The following is a 15,182-nucleotide window of genomic DNA, read 5'->3' on the forward strand; positions in this document are numbered from 1 at the left end:
ACTCATCATCCGAGTACCAGTCCTCTACTACAACCCTGTTACTGCGGCTAGGCTCAACTACGTTGCTCTCACCTGCCTGTCGCTTGTAGTAAGCGGCCTCCGCTTCGTCTGCGGCCGCTGTGGCCTGAGTGAAGAACGCGTCGTCATCCTCCTCTGCCTGTAAGCCTACCTCTGCTAGAGCGATGAGCTCGCTCAGTCTGCCAGTGTCGTCGTCAGCCTCCTACGCCTGAATGCCCGCCTCTGCTAGAGAGATGAGCTCGCTCAGTCTGCCTGTGTCGTCCTTAGTCTCCTACACCTGTATGCCCGCCTCTGCTAAAGTAATGAGCTCACTCAGTCTGCCAGTGTCGTCCTCATCCTCGTCTCCATCATCACACAGCACAATCGATGATTGAACGGTGCGACCAGCTCGTGATCTATGGGCATCTAACTTCTTCTCCTCATATCTTGCACGAGCCACCTCTGCAGCATGTTCTCCGCTGCAACCAATTCCTTGATGTATAAAATACAATCAGTTAGCAACTCGATAATATTACATTTAAAACCAGGCAACGAAAAAAGGTTTTCAAGCACTCACTGGCACATAATGTAGCAACATGCTCATCCAAGACCTGCATCTGTACTCTTGTCTCCTCCCTTGCCTCATTCCTTGCCCTCTCCTCCTCTAACGTCGTTCGCCTCTCCAATCCCCATTTGTTAAGCCCAACATCGATCGGGTTACAAATACCGCGCTGTCTAGCAAACTCACACATCTTTTCTTTGTGATGTTTAACGAATAGGTTGACGTAGTCAGGTCCATATCACCTCTTCCATGCAATTACTTGCCTCTTCTTCAGTTCATCCAAGAACTTAGCTTCACCATCATAACATTTCCAACTGCATTTCCTAGTACTCTGTTCAAAACAAATATTATATCATATATGTATTAGGAAAACAAACAAAATACGATTTCATGTTTACCAGAATTATAACAAACCTTATCATACTCAATCATATGGCCGCAATAATGACCTATTCCAAGCTCCGAAGGGACTAGGCCATAGTTGGATTTTACACCACATTCGCACATGACAGGAGGTGCTTTGTAGATTACACGTTCTTTCTTCTTTTCCTTAACCCTCCGCGGTTCTTCCGGCCATTGGTTCTTAGGACCATACAACCACTCCTTGAAACGACACTTCGCCATTGAATACACCTAAATAATGAGACATTAGTACATAAACACATATAGCTCAAGATTTTAACACATACACTTTGCACTTACTTCATGCTTGTTTGGACACACAAACTCCAACGTATTCTCAGGGTTTATCATAGCTTGATCTCCGCAATCGCACAGAGGAGGTTCCTCGAGTCGTCTAACGGCGGCTAGGTGCTTCTCCTTAGCCATCATTGCCAGAGGGTTAGGGGGGGGTGGAACCCACCGCTTGAAGTGCTCACGTGGATGTCTCCCTCTAAACCAATCGTCGAAAAAGAGGTACCTAGGATCAAACTTTTCTGCACCATCGATCCACTGAAAGAAAAAGCACCTCTCATGGTCCTACACAACGAGATTCTAATAATATATTAGTACCATACTTAAACAAATAAAGAAAAAGGATAGTACAAATAATTTCTTACATTAAACCGACTACATGTGTAGAAGCAACGCGCGGCTGTGTCCGGATGTTTCGATTGAAAAATATGGGCCGGGAAACCACAATCACAGTTAGGGACAGGAAGGTCAGGGGGAACAGGGGCATCTTTGCTAGACGCGTCGAGGTATAATTCACGAGGACGACCCCGTTTTCGCCAAAACTCCTCCCGAAACATTTCTTGCATCTAACAAATAGGATGTAATTTAGCAAACATAAATAAAAACATCACAACAAAATATCAATGAGAACCATAACTACAATACAATCAATTTCGTTATAAGAACCAAAAGCAGTTAACATTATACCCTAAACCTAGGGTTTCTCATTTCATCCACAACAATAAACCCATAACATAACTACATGCGGCTTGGTTTGCTAGCATTTTTCACGCCTTGAAATGAACCTACGGTTGTATAATACATATATTGAGGGATACAATGAAACCCTAAGTGATGACGATTCTTAGGTTCAAAAATCCGACTAATATGTACCGAATCTATACGAGAAAAACAAGGAGGTGAGAGAGTATACCTTGCTCTCGAAGATCTACGGATCAAATCAAGGTTTTCAAGGTCCAATATGTCGATTCGTGAGGTAGGATGAAGTGGCGAGAAAAAAACCCGAGGAGAAAGAAGAGGAAGAACGCTCAGGGAAGAAGGCTGGGCTGGGTTAAATGCAGGTAGCTCGGCGCCAGAGTGGATGGCGCCGAGCCCCTTGCAGGCCGTTTGCCGGTGGCCAGGAGCTCGGCGCCAGTCACCGTGGCGCCGAGCTCGGCGCCACTCACTCTGGCACCGAGCCAAGGGTCCATTTCTAGAATTCTTTCTGCCAGGGGTCTATTTGAGAGAAACTTTCGAAAAAAAGGGCCAAAAAGTAAAAAATTCGGAGGGCTCGTTGGCCCGCTCAAATCGCGTGGCGTCTACTCGGGTTCCTTCAGGGCGTTCCTTGACACTGTTCCACGGCGGCGTGGTTTCATGTCCTCTTGCACGCCACGACACACAACGGCGGCCTCGACCTCGCCAGCCGCAAGTCATTCATTCACACAAATCTTCGTCTCGGGATTGTTTCCGATCGGATGGCGGTGTCCGCGCCGGAGAGTAGTCGGAGGGGGACAGAAGAGAACAAAGTTAGTTTCTGGTGTTGATCAGTGCGGGGTGCATGGCTAGAAGCTCTTCACCGCTTGCTCCGGTGACAGCCGGACGGAAGCCGGAAAGCGCAAAGGCCCCACCTCTCCTTGGACGACACCGGCGACATCACCGGCCTCCGGTGCTACAGGATCGTTGGCTTCACCGACGGGCGACGGCCTTCTCATCCTTGTGCTCAAGCGCGACACCACTGTCTGCGTGCACAACCTTTCACGAGTCACCCGCCCCCGCCCCCATGTACCACGAGGTGGTGCGCAACCGGAACTCGCTGCTCGTGCTCGATACCAGGGTTGAAAGAGCGTCTAGTTTTAGAGTATCAGCCTTTGCAATAAAAGCACCTCTAGATTCCAGCAATGCCCCCTGCTGCTTGATCCCTACTTAGGATTTGGATAGTGGGGATAAAAAACCAGCTCCAGCAAACTCCTTAAACCCTAAAACTCCATGCTACACCTCCAGTTCTATTGGCCTTCTACTTTTCCTCCTTCACCCCTACTTCTGTTAGCCCTCTACTCCACTCCCCCTACTTTTTTCTCTCTCTCGTGACTGCATCGACGCTCTTCTTCCCTCCGACCCGGCCCGACATGGCTTCACCCTCCCCGACGTGGCCGGCCCCGGCGGCGGCGCCTCCCCGGTGCTCCTTCAACAGCCCAACGCCGTCCATCCTCCGGAGCGCCTCCAGCAACCCCAGCGTCGTCCTGTCCTCAGTGCGCCTCGAGAAGCTTTGGCCCTTCCCCAGCGCGGCTTCGACGAGCGAGCCCCGGTGCGGCCTACCCTGGTTAGCCCCCGGCGCGGCTCTGGTGAGCCTGCCCCAGCGCCGCCTGGCTGCTCCGTCAATGGGAAGAAGATGAGAGAGAATGACAGGTCGGCCCCGCGTGTCTTTCTTTGCAAGGATGGATTTATGGGGTCTATTTTAGGTAATGTTGCTGAAGTAAACCACGAAATATGGGTAGTATGAAATTTGGTAGCTACCTAAACGGAGAAGTAGGGGTGTGTTTTAGGTAGTATTACTAGAGATGATCTAAGTCCCGCGGAACGTCACATCTTCCTTCAATTCCTTGTGCGGATATCCAATCAATTAGAATTCAAGTTAAAGAGGGTCTTCGCAGGTGTGTTATTTTGACCTATCGACTATTCGACATCAACGTTACTGTGATCATCAGTCGTGTTGGTTGGACAAACTAGGAAGGAAAGTTTACTTGACTGATCAAATACATCACCTGTTCACCGAAAAGAATGCCAAGAAGGATCAGCAACCAGAGGACAGGCACCTGTACATTACACATCGCGTACGCCAATGCCGTACCCATAGCCTAACAGGAAATACAGTACAAGTGTACAACTACACCAACACCACCAGCAAATTGTCTGTCACGTACTAGAACAATATATCACAGTATCACACCCTGGTAATTTTTTGGTGCCACTTGACAGAGGTCTAGAATGTAGCGGGCTCTGGCACGAGCAGAAGGTAGCCGGCGAGCAGCACGGTCAGTGCAACACCGGCGGTCGCAGCCGGGGAGACCCCGCCTCCGTTGGTCGCCTGCAGTGCGCGGGAGTCGGTCGTCGCCCGTCGAGTTGTCCTTGGCTGCAAAGCGAAACCAGGGAGTGCTCAGGTCTCAATCGAGTGTTCTCCAATAGTGCAATTCGGTCGGCTAAATTGGACGGAATTGTCTTCTTCGTTCGCCCGAATAAAATCATTGATATGTGCTGCATTTTCGAAGACGGTTTTTTTCCCCTCAAGGACACGTGCTTCAAGCACACCCATTATTGGATTCGTATTAAAAAATATGCACACACATCTCAATGCTTATTTGCATTGAGAAGTGTTCGTACACACATCTTAATGTGAATCAACAACGTAATAATGTTTAGGGGCACATGCCACGTTTAACTTTCGCTGCATTTTCTACTGTGCAGTGAAGCAGTGGGCACTCAGTTTTTAGTAGTCATGTGCTGAAATGTTTCACAATATTACATGCTCAAATGAATGAACTGCGACGCAATCGAGGAGTGGCAGGCTGACCTGGAGCGGCAGTGGGGCCCTTGTCACCGCCGGGGCTGAAGACGGCGGCGTCTTTGGAGCCCGAAGGAATATGCAGAAGCTCTGCAGCAAGAACACACGCATTTAGATTTTATTTAGAGGGTGTTTGGTTGCCTCTCCTAAATTTTAGTCGTTGTTCCATCAAATATTTGAACATATGCATATATTATTAAATATAGACTAATTACGAAACTAATTACATAGTTTACGACTAATTTGCGAGACGAATCTTTTGAACCTAATTAGTCTATGATTTAATAATATTTTGCTACAGTAAACATATGCTAATGACGGATTGCTTAGGCGTAAAAAGATTCGTCTCGTGGAGTACTAACAGATTATGTAATTTATTTTTTAATTAGTATCAAACACCATATGCAATATGTTTCCGACATACCTCCTAAATTTTAGTAGCTCGATCTAAACACCCTTTACAGCTGTACACCTATGATTTTGGGAGCGGAAAATGCCGGTCAAAGTTGTTTATGCTACTGACATCATGTCATTTATACAATGAAAAATTCAAAACTGGCCCTTGTTTAGTTCCATCAAATTCCCAACTTTGACACTATATAAAAAGAAGATTCTTCGTCATATCAAACTTGCGGTATATGCATAGAGTACTAAATGTTGACGAAATCAAAAACTAATTGCGCAGTTTGGTTGTACTTTACGAGACGAACGTTTTGATCTAATTAGTCAACGATTGGACAACTATTACCAAATAAAAACGAAACGCTACAGTGCCCTACAGTGTTACAAATTCCGGCGGCGCCAAATCTGCCAGCGAACTAAACGGGGCCCTGTTGGAGCAGTTGCAGGCAGGCTAAAACCGCTTGCTAAGCGGAACCCAGACCACGTCACCACGGAACAGCATCAGGATCCGGCGCATGCGTTTGTCGCTTCCCTGTGACTGCAACCGACGTCTGCCATTTGAGAACTGGAAGGAGGAGATTCTCGGTGATCTGCAGTTAAAAGACAGAAGGCGTTTTTTTTTTCCTTAAGGGCATTTGCTCTCAGCACATCCACTGTTGCACGTTTGCGGCCAGAATCGGCATTACTTTTTAGCTATGCAAACGTGTTTTTTTATAATAAATTGGCATCAATATCAACCGCAGAAACTATCGTATCATCGTAGATTCGCATCGAGAAATATACGTGCACATATCTTAATACAAATCCAAGGACACAGTGCGTGGGGCACGTGCTCTTAAGAGCGCATTTAACTTTCTCGTATCCCGGCCCGGCAGCTGCGGGAGTGTGAGACCACATATCCGTCTGCACCCAGATATCTATCGTTTTCGGTCGTGGAGAAATAACTTTGATTAAATATATATTAAAAAATATTAATATTTATGATAAATAATTAATATTAAAATATTTGAATCTAATTTTTTAATAAATTTATTTAGAGATATACATTTTTTTAAAATTAAGTCATGTGGCACGCCCGCAACGACGACAGTTATTAGGTGCGGAGGAAGTAGAAACAAAGTTTCCAACCAGGCACACGCGCCGCACGGCATAGCGGCCGTACGGACGGTACCTCCTAACAGTAACGGGATAAAACCAGCTACGATTACTATACTGTGTGCTTAATTGGTTGCGTCGATGCATGAACATGCTGGCAAGAAAGCAACGCCGGGTCGCCGGCCTTGTAGGCTTGTGGATGGCAGCAGCAGATGATGAAGCAAGCAAGCAAGCAGACAGGGCGAGGGGAGGGAGGTGTACAACGTACGAGCGCAGTGGGAGACGTCGGCGCGGGTGGCGCCGCAGGCGTTGGGAGGGCGAGCGCGAGGGTGGCGTTGATCTTGATGCCCAGGCCGGGGTCGTCCTTGTCCCTGACGAGCACGCATATGCACTTGGGGCTCTTCCCCAGCACCTGCCGCAGGCCGCCGCAGCAGCCGGGCGGCGGCGCGCGGGCCTGCCCCTGCACGTACTGCAGGCACGGCGCCAGGCCCACCAGCTGGTCCGCGCACTCCGTCTTGTCCGCGCTCATGTCGCCGCCCGCCACGGACGCCATGGCGACGGCCGTAGCCGCCAGCACCAGGACCGCCGCCCACCGCGCCATCGACCGTGCGTCGCGTGCTGCTGTCTCACTTGCTCCTCGTTGGCTCTCACGCACGCACTCTCTCTTCTTCCTTTCCTCGCCTTGTCTGCCGTTCAAGTGCGCTGGGAGTGAGTGGAGTGAGCTGGGCCGCTGGCAGCTGCCTAGGAGTTTTGGTGAGGGAGAGTTATAACATCCGGACGAGTCGACGAAAAGTTGAGGCGACGTGACGTGCTCGCCGGTCGCCTACTCGTGTCGTGCTGGTATGGACAGGCCACAGCCCACAGGCGGGTTCGCAGTGGCACACTGTTCCCTACTTTCATGGCCTGCCCGGGAGGCCCAGCTATCTGTCCGGACTCCGGTACTACGGAGACGGTAAAAAAAAACAAGCAAGAGGTCCTGGAGCTGGTGTGGTCACTGCTTCAGTCGTCAGTGGAATTCATGAACGGTGGTCACTGCTAGATGGGCAGCTTGATCGGTGTTGATCCAAGTGCCCATGACGTTCCACATGTGCAAGTTCAGCTGATCAGCTCTGTCGAACAATGTGTTGATGGTGATGCCAAAGCCGCCATGATGATGGATGCCACGAGAATCCACTCGGATCCGTTGCCAATTCTCCATTCGCCGTTGCCCATTGAGCTAACGACGGACGGGAGCACAAAACCCATCAGCGCATGGTGTAGCGACGGTAGTCCGGCTTTGGTTCTTGGCTCTGCGGATGGGAGCAGGAATTCATGCTCGCCGTGGCTACATCCGCAACAGCACTCGAGCAGCTCTGGTGGAAGCCTGGAACTCCATGTAGCATTGTGGACTGGCTGACATCCGGACTGATGACTGCAGGGAAGAGAGGGCTATTGCGCCCTTTGCCAACTTTTCTTCTGCTTGGTATCATTGGCATCTCACTGGACTCTTGAACCAACAAATTGACATGGCAAAAGAAAAGCCAAACAAAGCAATCCATCCTTTATCTAACCAGGAAGGAAGCAGTAAAAGGGAATGAGATTACCAGCAGGCACCACACCAGGCAGTAGTATATCAGAAATTCAGAATTCAGAAGTGGTCATGTTCTCATAGCTGTTATAACCTGAAGAGAGAGAGAGAGAGAGAGAGAGAGAGAGAGAGAGAGAGAGAGAGAGAGTTGTGTCAGTATAACCTGCCATAGGGTGCCATTGGGAGGTGGTGGCTTCAGTCTAGCGGTGTAGGTAAGCTTTTTACTGAGGCTAACGATGGTATTGGCCTGCGCTACGCTTGCTCTAACGCGGCTTTAACTTTAACGTACCAGGTGGGATAAGCAGCAGCAATGAATTGACTCGTAGGTAAATTTTAGAACTACTAATAGGCAGGATAGTGAACATTGTTACTGTAGGTAGGGAGTTGCTACTTGTCAACCGTTCCGGAGGCCCATCCATTTTTTTTTCCTTTTGGAACGGCACATTTCGATAGCGGCCAAACCGATGTATCGTTTTAAGTTTTAATAAAATCATAATATATATAAAGCTACATATAAGTAATTACAGATAATATATTTTAATAGAACTTTAGTCGTAATCATTCTAAAAATACATGGATTTAAGTTTAATATATTATATAACTCAACAAGTTCATAAAATTGTATCGATCGGTATTGGACAGTATTAATCGGTATTGAGACCGGTACAGGATGAGGATGTTTTCATACCGGTCTAGCCACATGTACGAGATATACCGGCCGGTACCGTGATCATATTGATATGCTGAGTGGTGAGTGGCCTCAAGATGTTGCCAGCGCAGCAAGTGATATCAAGGGTGCCACTTGCATTGGTAGTCTTTTCATCTTTTAAAAGATCGAGCACAAGAGAGTTACCGATGATAGTAAAATGGAAAAGAACAGAATATATAGTACAATAAAGCAACGACAACAATCTGAAACAGTAGAACAACAAACGCCAACAACCAAAGATAACCAAACTAAGTTAACACCTATAAGCAACTATCTCAGCTATCAACAATAATCTGTTGGATTGAAACCTTAACACGCGTTGCACAACGTTGCCGTATCACTACTCCACTCAAGCAAAGAGCACTATATAGCTACTACCAAAACCACAACTGGCGCACCGTGCTCTGCTAATTACCATGATGCACCATTAACATTGGACAACAATGCCAACACGTCGACACACCGTCGACCCACTAGAGATGGGTGCGCGAAATGAGCATAGCTCAGTTCGTTAGTTTCATTGTGATGGAACATGTCCACCTAAAGTCCTTAACTTTACATGAGTGCTCGTATTTTATTGAATTTATTCTAGGATTTAACGACGAGATTCTTTCAATGATAGGCTATCTGCATGATAGGAAGGAGTCTGTGGTGATTTCATTAATTTTGAGATCTGTCAGTCTAGCTTAGTCAGTTAGAGGTTCGCTTCCTGTCTTCGTCTCCCCCGTTTGCTTAGTCACCCGATCAGTTGCAGCACAACACATTTTGTCGGGTTCATAAACCCGGGGTCCCTCGGGGACCGGCTTCTGCACCAAGGCTCGTCCCAGAAGTCTAAAAACAACAGGGCAAAGGAACGGTCCAACAACCGACCGGAAGGCCGGGCCCAAGAAGAGCAACGCCCGCTCGGCCCACCTCTCCGACCGGAGCACTCAATTCGGGTTTCAGCCGCCTCTGGACGGCCTCTCCAATCGAAAGGCCTGTCTCGAGGCCTACTTCCGACTCCGACCCCGCGTCCCTCCGACCGGGGCTCATAGGAACCTTGCTCACCGCTCTTCTCCGACCGGCGCACTCAAAGCCGACTGGAGCCATCCGACCGGGGACGCCCGTTCGGTAGGAACCAGAAGACGTGCGGAGAAAGGCAAGGCAAGGCTCATAAGTCAAAACCACTGTACCAGGGACTATACCCTGCACAGAACAGTACTCTGCAGCCACTTGACATAAACAATATTGTAGGCGCCGACATCTCCCTCTACAGTATTGTAGGGGCCGCTAAAACTCCCATACGCTAAGACCCCCCGCGTGTCTCTGGACATCAATGCGGTATGGGCACCAGGATTTACCGTACCGGGTGAACATAGCGAGACTCCTCATATGCCTCTAGGCATCAAACAGTATTTGCAGGTATCGACATCCACCATCCCTGAAAAAGGCAGCACGACCTCCCATGTGCATCTGACATTCTACAGCGACAACAACAGTGTTGTAGCCGCCTACCAATAAGGCTCGGTAGGCGTGGGCAACAAGGCTCGGCAGCATACGTACTCTCACCCTCTCACTTGTAAAGCCATCCCCTTCATCTATAAAAGGGGATGCGCTTCCTCCAACAAGGAGGATCATCCAAGCTCAGTTCCTTAAACCGATTCCAGTAGGCCAGAGTTCCTTAGATCGATAGCTCACAACCACAGAACCACCAGGTTCGGATCTCAAGCACCCACTTGAACACTTAGCTCATAGCGAAGTTCCTGTCACTCTCGGCCCTTCCGGTCGGAGCCGACCGGACCTCTTGTACACCCCATCTTTCTCCCTCTCGTTTGTAACTCCACTGCAAACTTCGAGCACCTGAGCTCAGGAATAAAGTCACCGACCGACCGCGACTGGACATAGGGCACGTTGCCCGAACCAGTATAAATCCTGTGTCATTGAGTGCTAGGCCACCTTCGATCACAACATACAGCAAAACTACAAATATTCACTAGTTGGTCACTTGCTGCACCGATAGTTGGCGCCGTCCGTGGGGAGGACACTGTACGTTCAATACTTTTTTGGTCATCGGATGGCCCACTTTTCCGCCACCCTCGCCGTGGCGGGCTCGGGCGATACGATTCGCTTCGGCTCGCTGGAGTTTCCCGCGCTCTCACCCGCTGGGATGCGGGTTCCACCCATCTTCGAGCCATCCCAAGCCTTCCTCTTCAGAAGCCTAAACTTCGTCGCCGATCGGCTCGGCATACTACACCTCCGCGAGGAGGCTCACGACCCGACACCCATCGGAGGGACGTCCTCCATCGACTTCGGGACGCACGGCTTCGATGACGCGGCATCTGTGCTTCATTCTGAGCAAACTCTCTACTCAAACCCCGCTGTGAGTAATATACACGCTGTTATTTACTCACTATTCTCTATCTTCCGCCGATTACCTGGCGGAACCCCGTTGTCCCTAACACAACCATCGTACGGCTAGTTCCCCTACGGCGTCGCGTCTTCTGCGGACGCATACACCCGAGGGCTCCGAAGGATGCTCGTGCCATCCTCTCTCGCATCCGAATTCGTGGAAATGGTGAGCTGTTCTCCCACCTATTTCTTCGACCTCATGGATGACGATGGCGAGAGTGATGGCTCCAGCATCGGCGACATGGCACCTAGCCACCGTCCGTCCCGGGAGTGCGCCATGGTGGACCCTCCGGGACACCCACTGATGAAAGCGGAGTTCTCACGGACTCACACCCCTTCGAGCCCTCATGCGGAGACCCCCGAGCTCACACGTGAGCACGGGGAGGATCTACGATGACAGTGGCCGCATCAGCCACCGACTGCACCAGCGCGCTCGGTGCACCACACTGCGCCCCGTGCGCATAGGCCGGCGAACAGCGCTCGGGGTCGCGCCCGTTAGCCCCAGCGCAACATCCCGCTTAGGGGGGACCGATCCCCCGCAGTTCGCTCGGGCCAGTCAAAACATTGCCGCCACGGCAATGCTCCTGTGCGACCTGTTCGAGCCGAATGACCCTCACGAACGGGCGACCCACCAGAACCTTCGGGCACTACTGGAGACTGCCGCCGTTCAACAAGCGAAGGCCTCCGTATCGCGACGCTGACTCGTGACCTCGCTCCCTGTCTGGGGAACAGGGACACAGCAGATGGGGCACTACACCCTATCACCGCAACAACCATTGAGTGTGGCACAGGAAGCCACAATGGCACCTCACCTCAACTTGACGATCGCTCCGTGCCGATCGCCTGTCCACGCGTGGCTCGGGCCGAATCGAGATACACGCAGCGTCGACCGGAGTCCTAGCCCTGACAGCCTAGGACCATGGACCTTTGTCCAACACCTCTAGCAAGCGCCATTCCCACCGTGCTTCAACGGAGACCGCGGCAAAGGTAAGGCCAAGCGCCAGGATCAAGACGAGGGCCCCTCCACGCAGAGGAGAAAAAAGAACAGAAAGGATCGCCACCGACCGGCCAACTTCGCGTCGGTCGCCGCGGCCGATCATGCGGGCACGCAGCCCTAGCAAGACCCTCCTAGTCATTTTCACGAGCTCATGGAGAGTCCGTGCACCAACCACAACTATCCCATTAAACACCTCTACAAGGACTGCCAGCTCCTCAAAGCGCTTGCTGAGTGTAACACCCTGGTTTTACATTGTAATGTTTTGCTGAAACATTTCGTAAGCATCTGAATTATGTGCACATGTGTATGACAGGCTTTATAATCAATGTTGGCATTGAAACATTTCGACGAAACGGGAAAGCGAATGTTATGTTTTGTGTCACATAACGTGTTTATTATCTTAATCAAATTCTTGTTAAAACAAAATGTTATAAAACGTTTTTGCGAACGGCGATAAAAAAATGTGCGGTCGAAGACATGGATGGCTAGCGAGTATGTCCTGGGGGTCGGGTTTGGGATTCGACGTGAAACCATTCGAATCGACGTCCTTCCATTGTTTATCATTCCGCACTCTGTATTTGGTATTGTAATAATGTACTTTCTAAGAAACTCTAATGTATGAGATGGACTTGAGTTGTAACTCGTTTTCATTATTGGATCATTGGGAAAAATGTGGATCTTTCGGGTTCTCCCTCGGGGTGTGCCCGACGGACACCGCTCGCTGTAGTTGCTTTTGGGGTGCTTAGTGTTTGGTGGAATACGAGCGCCTCCGTAAGTACGCTATTTCGGGCGGTTCTGCCACAGTTGGTACCAGAGCCAATAATGGTCACGAGTTCCTCACTCTTTTACAAAACTAAAAGTTTGACCAACAAAAGTTTTGCGAAAAGTAGGATGCAATTAAGTTAAGTATAAGCCCTAGCTATATGGTATATCTAGGATAGCAGCACTAGTTTTATCTAATCAGTTTTTGCAGGTACACTGACTTACGTGACGTAAGAAATCGCTTAGTATACGGAAAGTGTGTGTGCGATGTGGCGAAAATGTTACGAATGCCGCTATATTATGGCTTGAGTGAACGTATAGGTCGAAGCATGCATCATATAATAGCATCTTACTTGAACTAGGAATCCCCCTTCACGTATAATGAAAGTAGTAAATTGGTAGAACTAACTTAATGAATGCTTTAATAAATGTGCCGCCATCTCTTTAATCCCTGGATCCTGATCGGGAAGGTGTCCTAATGGATGGTTAGTCTCTCTTACAGATGAATCTAAGGTCCGGACGTGGGAGCACCAGTTCGGGAGCGGCCAACGAGGGCCATGGTGATAGTGCTCGGGCCTTTGAGCGTGACAACGAGGGAGCTTGGGAGGTTCCACCTTTGGTTCCTCATCCTTTCCCACCACCGCCACCGCCTCCACCGCTGTCCACCACGGAGGTCATGGTGGAGTTATTGGCTGCTCATCGGGAGTCAGCCACTGCTCGTCAGGAGACTGCTCATGCCTTGGAGATTATGGCACAGACCGTCATGGGTCTCGCCCGTGGAGGCCCCGAGGGCAACGGTGGGAATGGGGGTGGTGCTCGCCGTCCTGAGGGATAGTCCTCTTACCAGGACTTCCTCAAGACCCACCCGCCCACGTTCACGCCGTCGGACGATCCATTGGAGGCAGAGCACTAGCTTCGCACGCTGGAGCAAAAGTTTCGCCTGCTCGGAGTGGCCAATGAGCAGAAGGTGCACTTTGCGTCCCAGTAGCTTTTGGGGTCGGTAGGTGCCTGGTGGGAGACTTTCCAGGCCGAGGAGTTGCCGGATCACCTGGCAACGTGGCAGGGGTTCTCCACCGCCTTCCGCAAGTTCTTCATACCTGCTGGTGTTATCTACCAGAAGGTGACCGAGTTCATGGAGCTGCGTCAGGGGAGCAGGACGGTAATGGAGTATATGACCCAGTTTAACCACTTGGCTTAGTATGCTGGTAGTCAGGTGGACACGGATGACAAGAAGAGGGATTGCTTCTTTCACGGTCTCACTCCTGCTCTTCAGGAGAAACTGTACCTGGGGAACTATCAGACTTTTGGGGCTCTGATGAACGCCACCATTGCTCTTGAGGGTTTTCAGCGGGCATCTCAGGTGGATTGGAAGCGGAAGCGAGTGGTAGCTGGATCCTCCAGCCATCCTCATACTCAGAAGGTGCAAATTGTTAGGCAGGGGTCCTATCAACCATTCGGCGGGCCTCCATTCTGGTCACCCCAGCAGACGTCACAGACTTCCTCTACTCAGTACAAGGCACCTCCACAGCAGGTGCAGTCCCAGCAGACTCAGGGACAGCAGGTCCCACCTCATCAAGGATTCGGGAACAAGCCTGGTGCTTGTTTCAAGTGTGGCAAGGATAGCCACTATGCCAGGGAGTGTCCTCAGCAACAGGCAACTCAGTCGTCTCAGCCGTCTGCAAATTCCAGGCTTGTTAAGAGGACTTTCATCAAGAGGAAGGTGCCCAGCAGACCTGGTCAGGTGCACTTCATGGATGCTCAGCAAGTTGTGCAGTAGGAGACAGTTATGGCTGGTATGTTTACCATCGAATCCCATCCAGCTTTGGTATTGTTTGATTCTGGTGCATCGCATTTCTTTATGAGCATGGGGTTTGTAGAGCGGCACAACTTATCACTATTGGCTATACCGTATGCCTATAAGATCCGTACTGTGGGTTCTCAGATGTTCATCAACACCTGCATGGATATAGTAAGTTTGGTATTAGCCACCCACACTTACCGTCTACAGTTCATGATAATGCCTGGGCAAGGCATTGATGCTATTCTTGGAATGAACTGGTTGCGGGTGTATGGGGTAGTATTGGATATGAAGAGAAGAAGTGTAGAGTTATGGCTTCCGTCTTCTAAGGATAGGATGTCTCTCATCATACCCTCAGAACTAGTCTTACCTGTTGCTGCCCATGCTGAAGCCATTCCTGATCTTACCTCCATTCCAGTAGTATGTGAGTTCCCAGATGTTTTCCCTGAAGATCTTCCTAGATTGCCACTGGACTGTGAGGTAGAATTCTCCATTGAGCTTGAGCCTGGTACTACTCCTATCTCCAGGCGTTTGTACCGCATGGCCCCGAGAGAACTGGCAGAAATGAAGAAACAACTGGAGGAGTTGATGGACAAGGGTTTCATCCGCCCAAGTTCTTCACCATGGGGTTGTCTAGCGATTTTTGTGAAGAAGGATGGTACTCTGTGGATGTG

At 49.9% G+C, this 15,182-nt stretch overlaps 1 pseudogene; it reads right to left on the reverse strand.

Annotated features, from left to right (window-relative positions):
- Positions 1 to 3,989: 3,989 nt before the first annotated feature.
- LOC136496285 (non-specific lipid transfer protein GPI-anchored 14-like) lies at positions 3,990 to 6,975 on the reverse strand (annotated as a pseudogene).
- Between the last annotated feature and the right edge of the window lie 8,207 nt (positions 6,976 to 15,182).

Source organism: Miscanthus floridulus, chromosome 1, assembly GCF_019320115.1.
Source record: "Miscanthus floridulus cultivar M001 chromosome 1, ASM1932011v1, whole genome shotgun sequence".
Taxonomy (NCBI): domain Eukaryota; kingdom Viridiplantae; phylum Streptophyta; class Magnoliopsida; order Poales; family Poaceae; genus Miscanthus; species Miscanthus floridulus.